This window comes from Sturnira hondurensis, unplaced genomic scaffold, assembly GCF_014824575.4.
Source record: "Sturnira hondurensis isolate 20B ecotype Veracruz unplaced genomic scaffold, ASM1482457v3 Scaffold0017394, whole genome shotgun sequence".
Classification (NCBI taxonomy): domain Eukaryota; kingdom Metazoa; phylum Chordata; class Mammalia; order Chiroptera; family Phyllostomidae; genus Sturnira; species Sturnira hondurensis.
The window spans coordinates 9,702,815-9,718,827 of NW_028090025.1; the positions used below are offsets into that span (position 1 = coordinate 9,702,815).

Sequence of the window (16,013 nt, forward strand, 5' to 3'; positions counted from 1 at the left end):
GTGTGCACGCATGGGAGCTTCCGCACAGCTCACATCTCAGAGTAGCGTTCCTGGGGCTCATCTGCATGGGGTTTTCAGAAACGCCGTGGTCGTTAGCCGGGAATGCTCTCTCAAGCTCTCCTCAGTCCCCAACTAGTCCTTGTTGTCTTATACCCCAGGGGCTTTCTGTGTTCCCATGCTCTGTCTGGCTCCTGTGGGCATCTGAGTTTTCAGCCTCTGCTGTCTTGTGAGGCAATGTGGGCATGTAAGCTAGTAAATGTAATATCTTCTGGTGGGTGCTATAAAGGCGGAAAAACCAAGGTGCTGGTAGGTGCAGAGAGGAAGTCGCAACTAACTCCAACTGAGAGGCTGAGAGAATAATTTAGTAACAGTAAAGGAAGGTTTGGGGGCAGGAGTAGAAGTTTCCAGGAAGAGGAGGGTAGAGAAGGCAAAGGGAACATTATAGGCAAAGGGAACAGCGCATGCACAAGCACAGAGGGCTAAGGGACAAACCGAAGTGCAGGAATGAAAGAGGCGGCGTGCCGAGAGCCAGAGGAAGCGTGGTAGACAGAGGCACAGTTGGGTCCAGAATACCACGCGAGAGTCGCGATTTATACTGGTGGCGGTGGGCCTCTTGTGAGGGACCCAAGCAGGAGAGTGGCACGCTCACTGCTGTGTCTGAGCAAGGTCAGGTGACAGAGGAAGGGGATGGAAGAGAGGGACTGCAAGGAAGGGACACTAGTTAGGGGTCTACTGCAGCAGCCACCACGGAAGAAAGGGCAGCATGAAGGAGCTGTGCGGACAAAGGTTTAGGCGGATGAGCAGGCGAGGGTGGAGGGTGAGTGAAAGACGGGGCAGGTGCTCTCCCAATTCGGTTCACACTCTAATCCCTGCAGTCTGTTAGGTTTCAGGGCAAAAGGGACTTTGTAGATGCAATTAAGGTGATAGACTTTTAAATAGGGAGATTATCCTGGATTATCTAGGCAGACCCAATCTAAATCCGTGAAGCCTGAAAGAGAAAAATGAAGAGAACTCATCTTCAGCTTGCATGAGAAAGGTACTGTAGAAGAGGAAGCCAGAGAGATTGAAACATGAGCCGCCAATGAAGGGACATGGTGTGGAAGGACTGGAGAGAGGCCTCCAGGAGGCAAAGAACAGAGAACTCTGTCCTACGAGTGCACGGAACTGAATTTGGCCAACAACCTGAGTAAATGTGGAAGTAGATTCTTCTCAGAGCTTACTGATGGCCTAGCCAGTCAACACCTTGACTTTGAACTTGTAAAACCCAGTGTAGAAAAACCAGCCTAGCCAACCTGGGCTTCTGACCTACACAGACGGTGGCACTGAGGTTGTTTTAAGCCGCTAAGGTTGTGGTAAGATGGTACAGCAGCGCTGGAGAATGAACACAGGGATGAGTCCCAGGTGGCTAGCTGGGCTACGGGCAGGCGTCGTCACGAACCACACGGGACCTGCCTTCAGGTCAGGAGGGCCAGACTTCAGCGATCCGTGTCAGACTCTTCGGGTGGTAGTGACCCACTGCTACAGGACAGTATCACCACGAACGTAGCAGCGTGTGTCACAACTACATTTATTACATTATATAATGCATTTATTATCTCCTAGTCTTTTGGGCCAGAGTCCAGGCATAGATAGGTCAGCTGGGTCCTCTGCAAGGCTGCTGTTGAGGTGCTGGCTGGGTTCGCCTCTGTGCACTCAGCCCGCTTCTTTGTCGGCTTGGGCTGCTACCACACAAACACCACAGGCTGGGCGGCTGAAACACCAGACATTCACTGCTCGCAGTTCTGGTGGTTAGGGAGTCTAACATCGAGGTGGCGGAACATCCGGCGTCTGGGGAGAGCCCTCTTCTGGCTCACAGATGGCCGCCTCTCGATGTGTGCTCTCTGTGTGTGGGGAGAGAGCTCTCGAATCTTGTCCTCTCTTTATAAGGCATTATTTCTACCATGAGGACCCCCCCCCCCCGCCCTGTGACCTCATCTATCCCTAGTCACCTCCCAAAGCCTCACCTCTGACTACACTTGGGATTAGGGCTCCAGTGTTTGAATTTGGTGGGCAGGGGCACAAGCATTCAGTCCATAGCAACCAAGGAAGGACTTGCTTTCAAGCTCACAATGCTGTTGACAGAATTCAGTTCCTTGTGGCTTTCGGACCAAGGGCTTCGGTTTTCTCCTGGCTGTTGTCCAGACGATGCCCTCTGCCTCTTGTCAGCCCCCAACACAGCTACTTGTCTCACCAAACTAGTAAGAGAATCTGCTAGCACGGTGGGTGTTGCCATCTTATGTAACAGACAAGTGACATCACGCCACCTTTGCTGTACTCTCTTGGTTGGAAGCAGGTCACAGTCCCACTCACATGTAAGAGGAGAGAATCGCTCAAGGGTGTGACTATCCAAGGCAGGGATGACAGCTATCTCAGAGTCCATCTGCCAACACTCCTCAAAAGAAGATGTGGGTTTCTTATCTGGTGGTGTTTCAGGAATTGTTAGCAGATTGTTCATCCAGCCAGGCCTCGGCTTCAGAGGTTCTTTTTTGCCCACAGTAAGGCAAAGTCAGCTGCACTCACCTGAGTTTGAAATGCAGGGAGGGGGGGCGAAGGGAACAGTTTCAGGGAAAAGTGTGTCATGTGCCAGCCTGGTGATTTGCGGAACAGAACTCAAGCTGATGTGGCACAGACGACGCCTGCCGATCCCAGAGGACCGCCACGATATTTCGTTCCAAGTGTTGCTCGTGCCCGAGATACGCTTCCGGTTTTGAAATGTGGTTCCCAGGCTCATGCACGACAACAAACCACTCACTCCCTTTTTAAGAGTCCCCTTTTTAATTCTTTAATGCAGGTTTTCTAAGCGCACGATGTCAGCCCGAGTGGAGCTGTGCCCTGGCGGTGGCCCCGAGGCCTCTGCTAGGAGAGGGTCGGTTGCAGCACCAGCGCCGGCTTCTCCGGGGCGGACGTGGCAGCTGGCCTGTGCGGTGCCAGCTCCGTGTTGGTGCCGGCGGCCCCCGAAGCCCAGATGTCGGCTTACTCTCTACAGTTTCTTTTTTTTTTCTGTTAACTTCATTTTTTTTTTTCTGCGAAACTAGTAAATCCAGAAGTAACATAGATTCTCTTTCCGATGTCATGCTATTAGGAAAAAATGAGTGATTTTCTGTGCAGTCCCTCTCCACCTCTTGCCCCACCTGTGAACAGCACGACGTGGAACATTCTGCCTGGGGTGCGGACTCTCTTCACATCCTGAGGAACCCATGATTACAGCCCATGTGTATTGAGAAATAGGCTCATTTGCTTTCACAGACACAGGACATCAACTGAAGTGACTGTGATTTGAGTTGAATCAGTTCTAACGATCTGCTGGAAAATGTAGTGCCCGAAGATAACAATCCCATACTAGGTGCTTACAGATTTTTTGGAGGGGAGAGATCACAAAGTGCTCTTATCCCACAGGCAGAGAAATGCAAAGAGACGCAGGGAACTTGGGGGCGATGGGCGGGCCCGTCGCCCTACCTGCAGTCCCGGCAGGCATCCCAGGTGTGTGCCCACAGCCCAGCTCGCTGAACTGCACATGTGGACATTTTTGTCCCCTCAATTAAAACTCAGCGAAGCAATAGCCCAACCCCTTCCCTCCCCCCAAACCCCAGGACATCAACTTTTCTTACTTAACTGTTTCTCATGGTTGCCCTTTGGGATCAATACATCAATCCGTCTTTTTAGTGGCTGCCCATGATGCTGTGGGGTGGATGGGTCAGCTGTCACATCCCGGTAGGGTTACAGCATTGTGGTCAGAAGCACTCCATGAGAGGGGAAGCGAGTGAATGTGTTATTCCAATTTTAGAATGGGAGAAACTGAGGCACAGAGCGGTTCCGTGGTAGGTCTAGGGCTCCCGCCGGGTCCTAGTAGGTACGGGCAGAGCGAGTCCATCCAGTATTGCTCTTGCTTCCTGCTGCCACAAGTGACGCTGTTGACACTTGATCCTGTGCAGCCTCTGTTGACAAACAGCTCTCTTCCTTGCTGACATGAGAGTTTTGGATGCCCCTCTTTGGTTTCCAAGGTCCAGTTAAACCTTTTCCTGTCAGTGACCATCATGATCTATCCTTCCAGGTATCCCTAACTTTGAATAACAGGGAGATGGGTTGGGAGAGGTTAATTTCTTCTTTCCCAGAAAGCCTTGGGAAAACCTTATGCAAATCCACTTTCTCCCCAGTGGTCACGTTTGCACAGCTAGGTCTCAGAGGGTCCCTCTAGGCTCAGTTACCCCTGCTTTTCCTCCCAACCCCAGCCTCAGGGGCTTCTTATCTTCCCTTTACACATTTAAGGGAGACCATAGACTGAATCTTCCCAGAACATAGACTGCTGACTTAAGGTGACTTTCAGACCTGAAATTCATACAAAAGTTATAGAAAGCCAAACACAGCTTTATGTATTCATGAACACAAGTGGCTTAAATCAACAGAAAACAACGTCTTGCTCATTCAGGTGCTGATGTTGCTCAGGTTGCCCAAACGTCTTGCCTTACCCATTGAAGTGTCTACGGGACCCAGATTCAGGATTTTGCTTACTAGTTTCTGATTCTGCAGCCTGTGCCAAATTGGTTCTACAGTTCTGTGTCACCCTTAGCTTTCAACCAGAGGTGACAGTTTTGAGATTTGTGTGTAATCTTCCAGGCTTAAAAACAAAACAAATAAAAGAGCAAACAGGTCTCCACACATGAATATAGCCCTTAAATATTTTGTGAAATTTTGGAAGTCATAAATGGTACCTACATTATATCGACTGCTTTTTTTCTTTTTTGTATGTGTGTCAATGTAAGCTGTGTGTTTTATTTATCTTTCTTTCTTCCTTCCTCCCTCCCTTCCTTTTCTTTTTTTCCCTTCCTTCTTCCCTTCCCTTCCCTTCCCTTCCCTTCCCTTCCCTTCCCTTCCCACCATTAGAGATGTCCCCATCACCCCAGTTTGTAAAATGCTGTTTGGTAAAGTCCATTCTTCACCTGGGGCAGAGAGTGGGTGCTCTGTCTAGGGTGGCATGGGATGGGAGCATCGATGGGTGTGGATGACAATTGGCTTCTTTCTAGGCTGATGTCGCAGAGGGAGGACAGGAAAATCTGTGTGGAAGCACTTCCAAGATACTGACCTACCTGTAGGGGGCAGTGTGGTCCTTCTTATGTTTATTATTACTTAATGGAGAAGAAGGAACCTTAATGTTCTTGAAATGAGTAGATACCCAAGTAGAGAGAAGAGAACACTCAATTATTTGTCTCAATCCTGCGCAGTTCTGATTTACCTGCTTTCTAACAGGTTATCTTTGTGTTTGTGGGCTTTGGAGGTTATTCTGGAAAAAGAAATTACACATGCAATAGAGTCGTCTTGTAGAGAATCCAAACAGCGTGAAACTTTACCTGGTAAGACTTGGAAGGAATCCTTTCAACAGCTCTCCCACTTGGTCCCCTCGGAAGAGGCAACAACTCTCACTCTGGTGTGGATCCTTCTCTCCTCTGGCCACTCAGAGAGGGCAGGGAGCAGCCGCAGCAGCATCACCCAGACCAAAGTTAGAAATGCGGAGTCTTGGACTCCACCTCAGGCCGACAGAGTCAGAACCTGCATTTGAACGCCAACCACAGTTGAAGTGTGAGAACTGGCATTCACTCTTTTTAATGTGCTAACTCACGTATTTGTATAGGTGCAAACACATGTGCTCCTGGAGTTGGAAAGAGGCTGTAGATTATGGCTCTCTTTGGAAGAGTGGTTTCAGTGTGGTCAGGACTGGTCACAGCAGTAGCAGTGCCTGCCACCTGGCATGCAAATGTCAGATGCCAGCTCAGAACTGCTGAACGCAGAGGCAAGGGAGGTGGACCCAGCGGTCAGTGTTTTAACAAGCCCTCCAAGGTGCTGATGAACCTCAAGGTTCAGAACTACTGCTAAAGAGTCTGAGCTCTTATCTGCTGGCGGGTCCTGCTGGGCTCCTGCCCCACTCTCTATCAGACAGAACCTGCCCTGATCTGGCTGGTTCACTGAGGTACCTCTAGGTCCAGCTCCACCAGGCATCCACCATGAGCTTCATTAATGCTTTCTTCGACTAGATATCTTAGGCTGATACAGGTTTCCCCTCTTTAGGTCAGGCTGGTTTTCAGACTATACAACATACCAGCCTCTGGAGGGTAACTGAGGTCATGGCGTAATCTCTATAAATTCATTCATTCGAGCAGCCCATGTGCACCCTTCGTGGTGCCAAGGAAACAGGTGCCATATGATCGTACCTCCATTTACTCATGCCTATCTCTTTGACAGCCGCGCCACCAACGCCTATGCTGGCTGGAGACCCATTTTACAGTGGGGCAAAGGTAGGCCCAGAGAGAGGGTTCAGTTTTCATGTCAGAGCTGCTCCAAGCCTGGGCAGGATATCCTCTCTCTAATGCAGGGCCTACAGTAGATTTCCTTTCAAAAATCGCAACCCAGACGCCAGCTGACTTTGTGTATGGGCTCGGTGTCAAGCAATGGCAGTTGTCTCTTTAGAGGATCAAAGTGGACTTCACTGTGCAGAACAGTGCTTAGTTACTCTTGAGCCAAGTAACATCAGATGTAGGCATCTTGCCCGAAGGGTGTTAGGCCTTCGCGGGGGTCGCGTTTCCCGGGCACCTCTGGGGAACTGAAGTTTGTGACCCCCGCCTACCAGAGTCCTCCATTTTCCGCAGAGGACAAAGCGCCAGGGATCGGAGAGTGGGCAAAGGCCGAGGGGCCAAGTTTGCGGTGCTGTGGCTGGGCGGGAAGAGAATCTGAACGCAAGCGGAGTGAAAACTTGCGGTCGGGCGGGTCGAGACCGAGGGGAGGCTACCGGTGAGTACTGTTATAAGTGGTCCAAACCTCTAAAAAGTCTGCCCTGAGAAAGGAAGACTACACCGTAGGCACGGACGGGGTTCGAACCCGTGATCTTCGGTTTACGAGACCGACGCCTTACCACTTGGCCACCGCGCCTGCGTTGCAATGGCGGCCTTGCTAGTGACTATACTGGCTTCACCCTCGTGAGCTCGCCCCGCGGGCACGAGCGCGAACGCGAGCACGGTTACGAGCACGCCCGCCTGGAGCTCGCAGCCCTGGCGGCCCTCGCGGCTCCACCCCCTCGCAGCGGCGGGCGGAATTAGGTGACACTCCCGCTGGCGCACTCCAGGCGCTCCGCGCGGACTCCGACCGGCTCACAGAGCCTGGAGCCTACGGCCCAGCACAACTTGGGGCGGTGATTCCAGAGTCTCCAAGGCCTCGTCTGGAGGTGTGTATGGAACTCCGGAGCTGGCGGGACGCGGGCTCGCGTCTGAGAGCTTCGGGTTCGAAACCCGGTTGCACCACAGTCTTCGCAACTTCGGAGTACTGGTCTGGGAGCCTCAGTTTCCCCGCTAGAGCGAGGCACCTGGGAGGTGGAGGTATGGTGGCAATTCTCCTTAATAGGACCCAGGCCGGTAGGGAGGAGCTCTGCAATGGTGGTTGAATGAAACTACCATTTTCTGAAATTAAAAGCCCAAACTCCTTTCCCCCCAGATTGCCAGTGTAGCCCAGGATGTGTGTTGGCCCCGGGACCAGCAGCCTAACCTGGAGGGTTAGAAACGCGGTTTCTCCTGCTTACCCAGACCTACCCACTTGCACCTGCTGGTGGAGCCCAGCAGTCTGGGTTTTAACCAGTACCCCAGGTGATGCTGGTGCGCGGGAGAGGCTGAGTCCCACTGCTCTAGATAAAGGATACACATATTTCAATTGCTATATTCAAACACACCCTTTTATTTTTAACCAAATGGGGTGGCTTTACAGTTCTCTGCACTTTGATTTTTTTCACGAATTACTGTATGATGAGTTAATAAAATATAATGGCTTGTAGTGCATACTAAAACAATGACAAATAATAGCATATGTTATTTAATAAATATAATTAAATCCTATTATTCATTAATGTAAATAATGCAACATTATATAGTAAATTATAGTGGCATATACTGTAATATGGTATTATGCATGGATGCATTGCCTTTATTCTCTTTAGGAGGGGCATAGTTTTCTATTGAGTGGCTCTATCACGATTTAAGCAGTTTCCAGGAGTTAGGCCTTGGGTTGTCTGCAGCTTTTTTGCTGCACAGAACATTCTGCTACATGTGTTTTTGCCTCCTGGTGCCAGTGATGCTTGTAGGGCATATGGAGACATGCTAAGCATATCCAGTCCTGGCTGGTGTAGCTCAGTGGATTGAGCAGGAGCGCGGGCCTGCGAACCAGAGGATTGCAGTTCAATTCCCAGTAAGGGCCCGTGACTGGATTGCGGGCCAGTTCCCAGCAGGGGACGCATGAGAGGCAACCATACATTGATCTTTCTCTCCCTTTCTCCTTCCCTTCTAAAGAAAATCTTAAAAAATCCACAGCCCAGCCCACCCCACCCCACCCCACCAGGCAAACCTTACTGCAGCAACCTAATTAAAAAAATTAAAGAACATTTTCAGAATTAAAATATGCACTACTGAGTAGTGCTTCTGACTAGCTGATAAAATTGGTTCCATTGTCCCCCTCTTTTTTTGCTGTTCATTGGGTTGTTGAAATTGCTGAGCAGAAGTGACAGGTGCTTATAAAAAGTGAAAAGAAATTAGCCAATGAGAGAGCATCACATATGAGCTGAGCCTGGAACTAATTGGCAGGTGGAATGGGAATCAGAGTCTAACAGGTGATTTTTTCAGCTCTGTCTTCTGAGGGAATGGAGGGAATACAATGATGAAGGTGCATTTGCACCTTGGTGGCAGATGGGATCCCAAAGTTTTCCAGGGCCTGGGGGGCCCTGAGAGAGGCTGATCCTCCAACCTTCTGTGAGTCCTAAAGTGGAGAGCACAGGTGCTGGGTGCTCTGACCCTACTTATTTTACAGGGTAAGGAGGCCTGAGAGGCCACAGATCTTAGACACCAAGATGGAGGATCTGCTTGTCCTGGCTCCATGTCTTAGAGTGATGCTTGCACCAGGTAGGTCCGTAAAAAGTACTGCAGAAGGAATTGACATGCGAATTCTGGAGAACCTCTTTAGCCTGTGACCTTCAAACACTGTGCCACAACAGTCCTGGCTTTGAATGTCCTATAAGCCCTTCCATGATCAAGCAGCAACTTTTAACTTCTTGGTGGTAAGATGTCTACTGTTCATGCTTAGGGAAAGAAACGTTTCCTGTGCCCTTACAGAGTCCCTGTGGCTGGTGGGTCCTGATGGCACACAAATAATTGTGACCCCATCCCAGGCCTCCCAAACGCTCGGGTGAGAAACCAGGGTTGGGTGAAGCAGATGGTGCTTTGAGGAATCTGGGAAGGTGACCTTTTAAGTGAGAAAGTGTCAAAACTAACCTGATGACAGCCCTGGCTGGTGTAGCTCAGTGCATTGAGCACGGGCCTGTGAACCAGAGTATCGAGGTTCGATTCCCAGTCAGGGCACATGCCTGGGTTGCAGGCCAGTTCCCAGCAGGGGACTCACGAGAGGCAACCATACATTGATATTTCTCTCCTTCTCTCCTTCCCTTCCTCTCTAAAGATAAATAAATAAAATCTTTAAAAAAAAACACACAAAAAAGCCTAACCTGATGACAAAGCCAGGTAACATGATAGAATACTCTCGATCTTTTTGTTTCACCTGCGTAAGTAAGTTGACTAGTTCTGAATAATTTATAAGCATCCACATTTCTTTTGTGTTGAAACTTTGTCACTTTTATTCCATTTTAAAAATGCATATTAGTTTTAAATCTTTATTTACTTCACCTCTTTTTCTTTGTGCCTGTTCCCAAAGCAGGAATTCCTAACCTGCACTCAGGACCAGGAAATTGGTGAATTCCCCAAGAGTAGGTAACATGGGAAATGGATGTGTGTGTTTCTGGGAAAGAGATGTCACAATTTTGATCAGGTTTTAAGAAAGGCCTCTTGTGGTTTCCAGCATTTTTACTTCCTTGCTTCTCTTTCTGTGGCTCCAGACTCACTCAAACCCTGCTGAGATGCAGTATCTGAGTTGTTTAGCCACAACTGAGGTTGCTTGGAAAAAAAAAGTCTCCAGGACACTCTCCCTCGGGTATCTCCAGTGTAGCACCCCTCCCACCCTCCCCATCTCCCCTCAGGGCAAGGAGAGCATCCATTTTTAACAGCACCTCCCAGTCTGTGAGGGGCTTTCACCTGTGTTTTCTCAACGATGCCTCAGCTGTGGCCTCACAGTGCTTCTCGAACCTTCAGGTCTCCTGATGCTGCAGGCTGGCCTGGAAGGTCTGGGATGCGCCCCGGGTTCTGCCTCTCTAACAACCTCCCAGGTCATGCTGATGCTGCCGTTTCCTGCCCCCGTTTTGAGAACCATTGCCCTAAACAGGGGTGTCAAACTCACTTTTACTGGGGGCCACATCGGCCTCATGGTTGCCTTCAAAGGGCAGAATGTAATTCCAGGACTGTATAAATGTAACTACTTTTTAACTAGGGGCAAGGAGCATGGTGCTGCTGTTGGGTAGAAACAAGGTGCCTGCCGGATAAAACAAGGTGGAGGGCCGGATTCAGCCCGTGGGCCTTGTGTTTGCCACCTGTGCTCCAAAGTGTTCTTGGAGAAATTCATGTGCAGCCTTGGATATTTAGGTCACCTGAGGTAATGACCATAGGCTGTTTACTAGTTACCCAAATCAAGAGTTTACTTCAGGAAAGCTCGCTCGGCTGCTTGCAGTGGTCAGTGTGCACTGTTCGTGATGTCAGTTTAGAATCCCCGGCCAGAGCCACAGAACACAACCCCCTTTCATCGCTTGATCTGATCAAGCCAGTGATTTAGAGCGGGCTGGGCGCTTCCAGTGCAGGTGGGGCCGGCAGGTAACAGGACACTGTCAGAGCAGGGGCAGGACATGGGGGGAAAGGGGCAGGGTGCCTGGTGATGTGGCACCGTGGTACGTCCCACCCGAGATCCATGAGTTGCACCGACGTCGCATTTCTCATCCTATCATTTAAATTTTAGGTCTTCTAGTCAGTATGTGGTGGTCTCTCTAATTTGCATTTCTCTGATGACTAATGATGTTTTAAGTACCTTTCCATATGCTTGGTAGCCATTTGTTACCTTTTGTGAAGGGTCTGCTTGAATCTTGTGCATTTTTATAGCCCGTTTGTTTGCCTTCCTCTTACTGATCATCAGAGTTTGTTGTATATTCTGGATACAAGTATTTTGTGAACATTTCCTGTCTTAGTGGCTTGCTTGTTCGTGCTCTTAATGGTGCCTTTCAAAGTCTGAAGCAGGACATTTTGACGAAGTCCACCTTCCATATCAGTATGTCTTCTGTGCTTCACGCTTCTTGTGCCCTTTTTAAGGCATCTCTGTCTACCTAGGTCATGAAGGTTTTCTTTTAGAATTTTTATCATTTTAGCTTTCATGTTTAGATCTACGGTCCACTTTGAATTAATTTTGGTGTGTGGTGTGAGGTCGGGGTTGCCATTCATTTCCCCCCCACGGATACGCAGCACCATTTGTGGACATGATCATCCTCCCCTCATAGAATTGCGGGGGTACCTTTGTTACCATTCAGCGGCGTGTGTATGGGTGGTCTGCAGTCTGTGTCGATTTCCACTGATGCGCTTGTCTAATTGATCTTTCTGCCAATTACCAGACAGTCTTGATTCTTGTATTTTATAGGGGTTCCCCAAATCAAGTATTTGGGGAACACTTGATTTACAAATACTTGATTGGTAAGTCCTCCAACTGTGCCCTTCTTTTACAAAATTGTTTTGCCTGTTTTAGTTGCTGTCTTAACTCTACCGAGTCCTCCTGTTCATGAATGTTTCAGTTGTTTGTTGCTGATGCCGGTGAATCTGGGATTATCAATTCATTTCTTCGGCATTTCATCATGTGCGTTTCCTGTGTCTTCAGTGGGCCAGTAGCTGGAACGTTTGTGGTGACTGTGCTGTGCCCCTTTGGCACTCCGTCCCAGCACAGACCCCCCTGCCCTGTGCCGGAGCCCTGCGGACCCCCCGCGGGATGCCCCGAGATGAGGAGTGCAGCAGGTCATGTAGCCTGTGTAGCTGCTGTGACAGAAGTCAGAAGCAGCAAAGTTCTCCCAAATAAGACGGAGAGGCAATGATCGTTTCAGCACTCTTAAGAGATCAGGCCAACCACACACAAAATATGAAGATGAAAAGTAAAGGTTTCTGCAGAAAAATGACAGCTGTGCAGAATGTCCTGGTATCACCTCAGCAACTCAGTCTTAGAAACTTGAACCTTGGAAAGTGCGCTTTAATTGGTTCATTCTGGAGCCAGAATAAGATCAAGTGGGCAGCTACAAATAATAGAAAGTTTTGTTCTTTCTTTTTTCTCTCTTGTTTTTTTTTTTTTTTCAGGTAAACTCTAAAAAGGTGAATCAGATACAAACTGCCATGCAGAGTTGACAGTGGTTTTATGTGTACAGAAAGCAGCAGGCAGTGACAGAGAATAAAACTGCTTTTCTCTTATTCAGCAGAGGATTCCTGATCTTCCAGTTCTCACTGTCCTCCTGCTCCTCTCTCCTCTTCAAAGTGACCACCATTGAGTTAATTTTGGATTTTTCCATGTCTTTTCCTTTGCTTTTGTGTTGATACATGTTTACACAAAGAAAATGTCGTCTTTGGGGTGGAATTTTTCTTTTCACAAATGGTATCATATTGTAATGTTTCTTGATGCCTCCTTAAAAAACCTCTTCAAAGCATCAGAAGGCCAGCCCCATCATTATCTGTTCCTGTTAACTGATGTGTTGTACTCTGCTTGGTGACTGTAGAGCAGAGTTTTTAATAAATCCCCCATTGCTGGTCACCTACGTTGTTTCTGGTTTTTCTTCATTGCCAGCACAGCTGCTCTTGCATCTCTGCACTTGACTCCCTCTGCACTTGACTCCCTCTGCACTTGACTCCCTCTGCACATGTGTGAGGGTCCTTCAGCCTGCAGGTCGGGGTCATTGCTTTCCTAAGGTAACTTTTCTTTTTAGCAGCCTTACGCAAACAGTTCTGCAAATACCTGCTTGCTAGTGGTGATTGAACCAGCTGTCAGTGCCACTGGGCCACGGGAGTGATACATGCATCCTTTGGGCCCTGCCTTTTAGACTTTGTGTGCAGTTGGCTGGGGAGAGGCAGACACAGTCAGCCACCCACTGTGTGTGACAGTGTGGCTCAGGTCAGCCACAGTGGCGCTGACGTGTGTCGTGGGTGTGAGTGTGCGGGTGTCCGACTGAGCAGAGTCCTGGGCCCCTTTCAGTGTCGGGAGCTTGCAAGAAACAACGTGTGAACGTCTCAACGGGCTCCTTCACATGTGCTACCACTTTCTGTGAAGCAGTACCAGCAGCTCCCACACGGATGATCCATGGCGTGCTCAACACAGTACAGAATCATTTCTTCTGTAGATTTATTAGTATTATCTGATGTTTCAACAACTCAAAGCGTCACTCATATTGACCAGAAAGTATTTTGATGGACCGACAGGGAAGGTAGATAGGCACCTTTTTTGAGGCCTCCTGTTTTAAGACCACTGTTACGTAAATGATGCTTGACCTAATGGGTTGCACATGTGTTTAACCTGTATGATGTTTCGATGAATTAGCGCTTGCTATTGGGTCGTCTTCCGCAGACGTCCTGCCACCACCCTTTTAAAGTGGAGGAGTTGGAGCAGCATATACATATTAAGCAAATACACACAGTTTAATAGTTAACTATACATAGTGAAATATACATAAATAAATACAGAAATAGGAAGTTGAAAGTGACCACTGAATGTCACTTGCCATCATCAGATGCCAGTGACCGAATTGCCAGGGCTTGGGGTGGGCGGTGATTAGTCCCAGGTCTGTTCTTGGCAAAGTGGGAAGATAAATGGAGGGAGGAAACGAAAGCAAATGTGATGATAAATTGACGGATACAGAAGAGCACGCCTTTCACGTTTTCCCATGCAGCTTTGCTTCAGGGCTATTACACCATACATGTATATGTAAAACTCAGATGGAAAAATGCCTAACACGAAATGCGACTTTTTTCCTTTTTCCTCATTCTCTTATGGACACATTAGAATTTCTTTCATGGAGATGTGAGTAAGATTTTATCAGAAACATTTTGTTGTTCTGTCTTATTTCATGGCTCTTAAAAAGCTGTCACCGTGTTTCTTGGGATGCTTTCTGCCTCTGCAGCTGCTTGTGGGACGTCAGCAAACAGCCTGGGGGTGTGGATGGTTCCTCCCGTGTTTACCTCTGCAAGTTTGCCAGTTGTCGGGGTGTGTTAGCGAGCACTGTTGAATCCTATGGTATCTTAAAAACAACACAAGGGAAAATATTTAGGGGAAGTATGAACACTGCATCCAGACCTCAGCTTATCTCAACTAAAAGCCACTAGTTCACTGGATAAACACACCTGTAGAAATCCAGGGTGGCTTCTTTCTTTTGAATGGGTTGTTTTATTTGGTTATTTTTTATGCCCTTTTGTAATCCTTTTCTCCTACCCCTGGAAAACTAGCATTCTGCCCTGGCTCTCTGTATGTTAGCTTGCATAGTCTAGAATTTTATTGGGTTGACCAAAAACTCTGCTCAGTTTTTTTCCATAAAATAAAAGACACATTTTTCATTTTCACCAAAAATTTTATTAATTTGGAGATTTTGAGCATGCCAGCTGTCTCCCCCTATTGGCTTCTAGTGGGTAGAGACCAGGGGAGCTGCCAAACATCTTCCAGTGCATAAGACAGCCCCGCAGCAAAGAAGTATTCGACCAAAGTGTCAATAGTACCAAGGGACTTCGCAAACCACTTTTGACACGTTCGCTCAGTTACGGCACCTTCTCCATACACTGTACAAATCTTTTTTTGTGTTTCAGTTGTGTTTTTACCTTTCTTGAAACAATAAAGCATAATAATATGCAGAAAATGTGTACTTTCTTCCATCTTCAATATTAAAATGGCTGCACAAAATTTTAATATGTTTTTTACAAATGCACACCGATATGACAGCTGTCACAATACAATGTAACACAATTGTTTGGAATAAAGTTAGAGATAACTAAGCACTAGTAAAGTCACTGTGTGGAAAAAACTAAATGAACTTCTAGGCTAACCTAATATATAAATGGAATCAAACAATGTTTTTTTTCTGGGCTTCTTTTAAAACGCATCCATATTGTATATGATTGTGTAGCAAGAATTCATTCCTTGTTCTTATTAACTGGTGTGGACATTGATTGGCTTTATGTTTTAGGCGATTACAAATAAAACTGCTATGAACATTCATATGCAAAACTTTCTAAAAAACTTTTATTGTGTCCTGGCTGGTGTGGCTCAGTGGATTGAACGCGGGCCTTCAAACCAGAGGATTGTGGTTCGATTCCCGGTTGGGGCACATTCCTGGGTTGCAGGCCAGTTCCCAGCAGGGGATGCAGTTCCCGGCAGGGGGCGCACGAGAGGCAACCATACATTGATATTTCTCTCCCTCTCCCTTTCCCCTCTAAAGATAAATAAATAAAATCTTAAAAAACCTTTTCTTGTTAACACTATTACAGGTGTCCCCATTTTCTCTCCCTTTGCCCACCTCACCCCCCCTTCCCTCTGGCCATCCCCACCCTGTTGTCCGTGTCCTTGGGTCACGCATCTATGTTCTTTGGCTAATCCCTTCACCTTCTTTCTTCCAGGACCCCACTCCCCCCTGACAGCTGTCAGTCTTTCCCATGTATCCAGGCCTCTGTTTCTATTTTGTTCATCAGTTTATTTTGTTCATTAGATTCCACATATAAATGAGATCACCTGGTATTTTTCTTTCTCTGACTGGCTTGTTTCACTTGGCATAATAATCTCCAGGTCCATCCATGCCGTCACAAAGGGTAAGATTTCCTTCATGTTTATGGCCACATAGTATTCCGTTGTGTGAGTGTACCACAGCTTTTTTATCCACTTGTCTACCGACAGACATTTGGCTGTTTCCAGATCTTGGCTATTGTAAATAACCCTGCAGTGAACTTAGGGGCACATATAGTCTTTTGAATTAGTGTTTTGAAATTCTTAGAATATATTCCCAGATATCAAAA

At 47.7% G+C, this 16,013-nt stretch overlaps 1 non-coding gene across 1 annotated transcript; it reads right to left on the minus strand.

The window, feature by feature from the left end:
- Positions 1-6,885: 6,885 nt before the first annotated feature.
- Positions 6,886-6,957, minus strand: TRNAT-CGU (transfer RNA threonine (anticodon CGU)). Its single transcript has one exon. It is a non-coding gene; the product is annotated as a tRNA-Thr (tRNA).
- Positions 6,958-16,013: the final 9,056 nt, after the last annotated feature.